General features: G+C 34.2%; 2 long non-coding RNA genes across 2 annotated transcripts; both read right to left on the bottom strand.

The window, feature by feature from the left end:
• Positions 1-269: 269 nt before the first annotated feature.
• On the bottom strand, positions 270-1,572 carry LOC141252743 (uncharacterized). Its single transcript, XR_012314066.1, has 3 exons — positions 1,267-1,572; positions 832-884; positions 270-310 (listed from the first exon to the last, which is right to left on the bottom strand). It is a non-coding gene; the product is annotated as an uncharacterized lncRNA (long non-coding RNA).
• On the bottom strand, positions 1,570-2,673 carry LOC141252742 (uncharacterized). Its single transcript, XR_012314065.1, has 3 exons — positions 2,570-2,673; positions 2,420-2,453; positions 1,570-1,622 (listed from the first exon to the last, which is right to left on the bottom strand). It is a non-coding gene; the product is annotated as an uncharacterized lncRNA (long non-coding RNA).
• Between the last annotated feature and the right edge of the window lie 6,642 nt (positions 2,674-9,315).

Genomic DNA, 9,315 nt, shown 5'->3' with positions numbered 1-9,315 from the left:
GTATTAGGACTCGGAGGTCTAATTCATGAAGAACATGCCCAAGATTCTCTGATGATCACCTCATATATCTCCAAATAAATCAAGATGGCCCCTGTAGGAACGCCAAAACCAATTATGGGGAACTAGGAATTACACCAACTCAACAACAATCCTAATAGATGATTCTACCAGTGATTTTAGGAAGGGCTCAATTCATGGTCCTTGAGTATCATGGGTGCCTTATGGAGAGTTGGACTCATGTTTGATACATAAGATTATAGAGGTCACTTACATGCTGCGGGTGGGATGGAGTCACATCCATCGGGGTAACCTGACAGCAGAAGAAAAAAAAAGGAATCGAGAATGGTGGGAACTTTTGGAATAACACAAACACTTGGACAACTAAGGAAAATGACAGAAGAAGTTCAAGAAGTGTGAAGTAGACATTGGACTATCCGTAAAAGTAAAGGTCTCCAGACACATAGACACTTGTCTACTGGTTGTCCTACTCCATGTGTCTTTCAAATGAGGCTGGATATGAATGAACTTAATACAGTGGGTGGAAGACAAATAGATAAAACATGTATCAGAGCTGGAATAGATCATTCGAAAGAAGGTCTAGAATAGAGTGGATCCTCAAAACCAATGCTCATGACGTAGACTCTACAAAGTTTCCTACAGAAATTATGGAAGTCACCAAATTTTGGTAAACGAGCGGAAATCTCCATATCTATCGATGCCATGAAACCCACATTATAACCACCATGGGGCATATACATCTGGTGCGTTCCTCATAATCTAACCCTGGGGTACATGCTCCAGATGAGATCTGGTCTGGGTAGTAGAACCTACCTTGAAATTCTCTTCCCACCGAACTTCTCCGGCTCTCAGAGGTTGGGGACTTCCTGTTGGAGACAGATGTTCAGAGGGTGGTACCGCACATTTATGAGCCCCTTTATCTGTGCATGGTCTGGGCATCTGCATTCGTGTTATAACATGTAGTTCATAATAATACTTCCTTCTCGCCAAGAACCCTCAAGAAGCTATAAATCTGTGGTCCGGCCGTGATATGAGGAAGTGAAAGAAATCCTGACCTCTGAATTGCTTTCAAAAGTCTACGGAAACCCTGAGGCCTTGTCATGTAAACAGAGTCAACTTTCTAATGTGTCTCTGTTCACACGGACCTGGACACCATCAGAGCTTACAATCTATTGATGCAGATACCCTACTGAGAGAAGTACATAGGAGAAGCCCAACTTCAGGGATGTGGAGATGACAGATACGTACGGAATGGTCAGCAAGATGTCCTGGTGGCACATGGTGCCCTGAGAGGAGACGGATCGCAGGTGAGCTGTGGAGACAGAGGACATGGTGGTCAGTTCTCCGCAGCTGAGAAACATGTCCTATGGTCTAAACTGTGTTGTTCCGGGGCTGATCTTCAGATACAATCAATGTTTAGGTGTTTACGGAAATGCTGTGGGGTTAGAGAAGACAGGCAGTCTCTGGTAGATCACATAGAACTTTCTGACCACCCCATGCAGGAGACATGGGGTGGTCACACAGATTTCGGAATCTGATGTCAGGCCTTACCTGGTGGTCTATTCATAATCATAAAACTTGATGAAGGTTGAGTATAATGAGTCCTACAATATATGAGAATTAGAATAAAAAAAGAGCATTCTGGGTAATGTAGTACTGCACATCGACTCTCCCCCCCAAAAATGTACTTTAGGTGGCCATGCCTACGTAGGCTCTAGATGCAACCACCCATGGAGAGGAAAAACATGAGAATTTTTGGCCAACTAGAGTCTATGTACATATGACCTGTAGGTGGCGCTGTTTCCATACGTCTTGATGCACACTACGTATCTTTATGACCTGTAGGTGGCGCTGTTTCCATACTGCCTGATAGACTCTACAGACCTTTATGACCATCAATACTTTCTGATGGAGTATTTATATCTTTATGTCCTGTAGGTGGCGCTGTTTTATGCTTCATGATGGAGTCTACCTGCAGATGGTGCTGTTTCCATACTTCCTGATGCACACTAGGTATCTTTATGACCTGTGGGTGGCGCTGTTTCCATACTGCCTGATAGTCATAAAGGTCTGTAGAGTCTATCAATACTTTCTGATGGAGTATTTATATCTTTATGTCCTGTAGGTGGCGCTGTTTTATGCTTCATGATGGAGTCTACCTGTAGATGGTGCTGTTTCCATACTTCCTGATGTAGTCTTTATATCTTTATATCCTATAGGTGGCGCTGTTTCATTATTTCCTGAAAGACTACTTATCTTTATGCCCTTCGTGATGTAGTCTTTATATCTTTATATCCTAAAGGTGGCGCTGTTTTTATGCTTCCTGATAGAATCTATTTATTTAAATGGCCTGTAGATGGCACTGCTGATGATATATATTTACATTAATGGAATAACTTACTTGTTATCGCAGTAATCTGTTTGTGTTATGTGAACTGAGAAAAAGCACAAAAGTTTTTTTTTTTTTTAGAAACAACATAAAAGTTCAAACTTCTACAGCAGCTTTCATATTCACCATGACATATATCATACGGGGAATTATATCCCTTACCTGGTATCTTTCTACGACAGCTGATACACAGGCCTGTGATGAGAACTATGGGGAGAACAACAGCAACAAAGTACATCACACTGAATGCGTCCATCATGCCGGCCTGTATTTATAAGAAAAAGAAAAAAAAAAATTCGCTATATAACTTTGCAAAAATTTTTATGGGAATTTTACTTGTTATACTATATTTTACCACTCGGAGTGCTGTGTTTTTTTATGCATTCATTAATAACAGAGCAAAGACTACCACCTAGAGGTTAAAGAATTTATTGCAGCGGTTTATTTGTAAATTGTAAAATGTAGATTCTAAAGAGGGATCAGTAGGACCAGTCATTTCCCATTCAACCCAGATAGAGGCAACGCAAAGGTAAGTGACTAACACAGAGCAAGTAATCATTTCCAGATTAATTTCATACATGCGTTTATGCACTTTGCAGCTTGTAAACTTCATGTAATCTCTCAATACTAGTTATAATTCAGCAGAAAATGTAGTAATTTCAGTTTTGGTAAAGAGATATTTTCACAGTACCCCCTGCCTCACACTCTTCCTTAAAAAGAGAGTTCTCTGCAGAGCATCTCAAGATAAAATACTTCTAAATCTGTAATAATATTATAATACTGCTCCTATGTCCAAGAATATAACTACTATAATACTGCCCCTATGTACAAGAATATAACTACTATAATACTGCCCCCTATGTACAAGAATATAGCTACTATAATACTGCTCCTATGTACAAGAATATAGCTACTATAATACTGCTCCTATGTACAAGAATATAACTACTATAATACTGCTCCTATGTACAAGAATATAACTACTATAATACTGCTCCTATGTACAAGAATATAATTACTATAATACTGCTCCTATGTACAAGAATATAACTACTATAATACTGCTCCTATGTACAAGAATATAACTACTATAATACTGCCCCTATGTACAAGAATATAACTACTATAATACTGCCCCTATGTACAAGAGTATAACTATTATAATACATCTTCTATGTACAAGAATATAGCTACTATAATACTGCCCCCTATGTAAAAGAATATAACTACTATAATACTGCCCCCTATGTTCAAGAATATAACTACTATAGTACTGCTCCTATGTACAAGAATATAGCTACTATAATACTGCTCCTATGTACAAGAATATAGCTACTATAATACTGCTCCTATGTACAAGAATATAACTACTATAATACTGCTCCTATGTACAAGAATATAGCTACTATAATACTGCTCCTATGTACAAGAATATAACTACTATAATACTGCTCCTATGTACAAGAATATAGCTACTATAATACTGCTCCTATGTACAAGAATATAACTACTATAATACTGCTCCCCATGTACAAGAATATAACTACTATAATGCTGCCCCCTATGTACAAGAATATAACTACTATAATACTGCTCCTATGTACAAGAATATAACTACTATAATACTGCCCCTATGTACAAGAATATAACTACTATAATACTGCCCCCTATGTACAAGAATATAACTACTATAATACTGCCCCCTATGTACAAGAATATAACTACTATAATACTGCCCCCTATGTACAAGAATATAACTACTATAATACTGCCCCTATGTACAAGAATATAACTACTATAATACTGCCCCCTATGTACAAGAATATAACTACTATAATACTGCTCCCTATGTACAAGAATATAACTACTATAATACTTATAACTACTATAATACTGCTCCTATGTACAAGAATATAACTACTATAATACTGCCCCCTATGTACAAGAATATAACTACTATAATACTGCCCCTATGTACAAGAATATAACTACTATAATACTGCCCCCTATGTACAAGAATATAACTACTATAATACTGCTCCCTATGTACAAGAATATAACTACTATAATACTTATAACTACTATAATACTGCTCCTATGTACAAGAATATAACTACTATAATACTGCCCCCTATGTACAAGAATATAGCTACTATAATACTGCTCCTATGTACAAGAATATAACTACTATAATACATCTTCTATGTACAAGAATATAGCTACTATAATACTGCTCCTATGTACAAGAATATAACTACTATAATACTGCTCCTATGTACAAGAATATAACTACTATAATACTGCCCCCTATGTACAAGAATATAGCTACTATAATACTGCTCCTATGTACAAGAATATAACTACTATAATACATCTTCTATGTACAAGAATATAGCTACTATAATACTGCTCCTATGTACAAGAATATAGCTACTATAATACTGCTCCTATGTACAGGAATATAGCTACTATAATACTGCTCCTATGTACAAGAATATAACTACTATAATACTGCTCCTATGTACAAGAATATAACTACTATAATACTGCCTCTATGTACAAGAATATAACTACTATAATACTGCTCCTATGTACAAGAATATAACTACTATAATACTGCCTCTATGTACAAGAATATAACTACTATAATACTGCCCCTATGTACAAGAATATAACTACTATAATACTGCTCCTATGTACAAGAATATAACTACTATAATACTGCCCCCTATGTACAAGAATATAACTACTATAATACTGCCCCTATGTACAAGAAGATAACTACTATAATACTGCCCCTATATACAAGAATATAACTACTATAATACTGTCCCTATGTACAAGAATATAACTACTATAATAGTGCCCCCTATGTACAAGAATATAACTACTACAATACTGTCCCTATGTACAAGAATATAACTACTATAATACTGCTCCTATGTACAAGAATATAGCTACTATAATACTGCTCCTATGTACAAGAATATAACTACTATAATACTGCTCCCCATGTACAAGAATATAACTACTATAATGCTGCCCCCTATGTACAAGAATATAACTACTATAATACTGCTCCTATGTACAAGAATATAACTACTATAATACTGCCCCTATGTACAAGAATATAACTACTATAATACTGCCCCCTATGTACAAGAATATAACTACTATAATACTGCCCCCTATGTACAAGAATATAACTACTATAATACTGCCCCCTATGTACAAGAATATAACTACTATAATACTGCCCCTATGTACAAGAATATAACTACTATAATACTGCCCCCTATGTACAAGAATATAACTACTATAATACTGCTCCCTATGTACAAGAATATAACTACTATAATACTTATAACTACTATAATACTGCTCCTATGTACAAGAATATAACTACTATAATACTGCCCCCTATGTACAAGAATATAGCTACTATAATACTGCTCCTATGTACAAGAATATAACTACTATAATACATCTTCTATGTACAAGAATATAGCTACTATAATACTGCTCCTATGTACAAGAATATAACTACTATAATACTGCTCCTATGTACAAGAATATAACTACTATAATACTGCCCCCTATGTACAAGAATATAGCTACTATAATACTGCTCCTATGTACAAGAATATAACTACTATAATACATCTTCTATGTACAAGAATATAGCTACTATAATACTGCTCCTATGTACAAGAATATAGCTACTATAATACTGCTCCTATGTACAGGAATATAGCTACTATAATACTGCTCCTATGTACAAGAATATAACTACTATAATACTGCTCCTATGTACAAGAATATAACTACTATAATACTGCTCCTATGTACAAGAATATAACTACTATAATACTGCCCCCTATGTACAAGAATATAACTACTATAATACTGCTCCTATGTACAAGAATATAACTACTATAATACTGCCTCTATGTACAAGAATATAACTACTATAATACTGCCCCTATGTACAAGAATATAACTACTATAATACTGCTCCTATGTACAAGAATATAACTACTATAATACTGCCCCCTATGTACAAGAATATAACTACTATAATACTGCCCCTATGTACAAGAAGATAACTACTATAATACTGCCCCTATATACAAGAATATAACTACTATAATACTGTCCCTATGTACAAGAATATAACTACTATAATAGTGCCCCCTATGTACAAGAATATAACTACTACAATACTGTCCCTATGTACAAGAATATAACTACTATAATACTGCTCCTATGTACAAGAATATAACTACTATAATACTGCCCCCTATGTACAAGAATATAACTACTATAATACTGCACCCTATGTACAAGAATATAACTACTATAATACTGCTCCTATGTACAAGAATATAACTACTATAATACTGCCCCCTATGTACAAGAATATAATTACTATAATACTGTCCCTATGTACAAGAATATAACTACTATAATACTGCTCCTATGTACAAGAATATAACTACTATAATACTGCCCCTATGTACAAGAATATAACTACTATAATACTGCTCCTATGTACAAGAATATAACTACTATAATACTGCCCCCTATGTACAAGAATATAACTACTATAATACTGCCCCCTATGTACAAGAATATAACTACTATAATACTGCTCCTATGTACAAGAATATAACTACTATAATACTACTCCTATGTCCAAGAATATAACTACTATAATACTGCCCCTATGTACAAGAATATAACTACTATAATACTGCCCCTATGTACAAGAATATAACTACTATAATACTGCTCCTATGTGCAAGAATATAACTACTATAATACTGCTCCTATGTACAAGAATATAACTACTAGAATACTGCCCCTATGTACAAGAATATAACTACTATAATACTGCTCCTATGTGCAAGAATATAACTACTATAATACTGCTCCTATGTACAAGAATATAACTACTATAATACTGCTCCATATGTACAGGAATATAACTACTATAATACTGCTCCTATGTACAAGAATATAACTACTATAATACTGCCCCCTATGTACAAGAATATAACTACTATAATACTGCTCCTATGTACAAGAATATAACTACTATAATACTGCCCCCTATGTACAGGAATATAACTACTATAATACTGCCCCCTATGTACAAGAATATAGCTACTATAATACTGCTCCTATGTACAAGAATATAACTACTATAATACTGCCCCTATGTATAAGAATATAACTACTATAATACTGCCCCTATGTACAATAATATAACTACTATAATACTGCTCCTATGTACAAGAATACAACTACTATAATACTGCCCCCATGTACAAGAATATAACTACTATAATACTGCCCCCTATGTACAAGAATATAACTACTATAATACTGCCCCCTATGTACAAGAATATAACTACTATAATACTGCCCCCTATGTACAAGAATATAACTACTATAATACTGCCCCCTATGTTCAAGAATATAACTACTATAATACTGCTCCTATGTACAAGAATATAGCTACTATAATACTGCTCCTATGTATAAGAATATAACTACTATAATACTGCCCCTATGTACAAGAATATAACTACTATAATACTGCTCCTATGTACAAGAATATAACTACTATAATACTGCCCCTATGTACAAGAATATAACTACTATAATACTGCCCCCTATGTACAAGAATATAACTATTATAACACTGCCCCCTATGTACAAGAATATAACTACTATAATACTGCCCCCTATGTTCAAGAATATAACTACTATAGTACTGCTCCTATGTACAAGAATATAACTACTATAATACTGCTCCTATGTACAAGAATATAACTACTATAATACTGCTCCTATGTATAAGAATATAACTACTATAATACTGCCCCTATGTACAAGAATATAACTAATATAATACTGTTCCTATGTACAAGAATATAACTACTATAATACTGACCCTATGTACAAGAATATAACTACTATAATACTGCCCCCTATGTACAAGAATATAACTACTATAATACTGCCCCCTATGTACAAGAATATAACTACTATAATACTGCCCCCTATGTACAATAATATAACTACTATAACACTGCCCCCTATGTACAAGAATATAACTACTATAACACTGCCCCCTATGTTCAAGAATATAACTACTATAATACTGCTCCTATGTACAAGAATATAACTACTATAATACTGCCCCCTATGTACAAGAATATAACTACTATAACACTGCCCCCTATGTACAAGAATATAACTACTATAATACTGCCCCCTATGTTCAAGAATATAACTACTATAATACTGCCCCTATGTACAAGAATATAACTACTATAATACTGCTCCTATGTACAAGAATATAACTACTATAATACTGCCCCCTATGTACAAGAATATAACTACTATAATACTGCCCCCTATGTACAAGAATATAACTACTATAATACTGCCCCCTATGTACAAGAATATAACTACTATAATACTGCTCCTATGTACAAGAATATAACTACTATAATACTGCCCCCTATGTTCAAGAATATAACTACTATAATACTGTCCCTATGTACAAGAATATAACTACTATAATACTGCTCCTATGTACAAGAATATAACTACTATAATACTGCCCCCTATGTACAAGAATATAACTACTATAATACTGCCCCCTATGTACAAGAATATAACTACTATAATACTGCTCCTATGTACAAGAATATAACTACTATAATACTACTCCTATGTCCAAGAATATAACTACTATAATACTGCCCCTATGTACAAGAATATAACTACTATAATACTGCCCCTATGTACAAGAATATAACTACTATAATACTGCTCCTATGTGCAAGAATATAACTACTATAATACTGCTCCTATGTACAAGAATATAACTACTA

The sequence above is a fragment of the Phyllobates terribilis genome, unplaced genomic scaffold, assembly GCF_046119375.1.
Source record: "Phyllobates terribilis strain yellow unplaced genomic scaffold, ASM4611937v1 Scaffold_9324__1_contigs__length_16030, whole genome shotgun sequence".
NCBI lineage: Eukaryota > Metazoa > Chordata > Amphibia > Anura > Dendrobatidae > Phyllobates > Phyllobates terribilis.
This window is presented reverse-complemented; position numbering and strand designations above follow the sequence as displayed.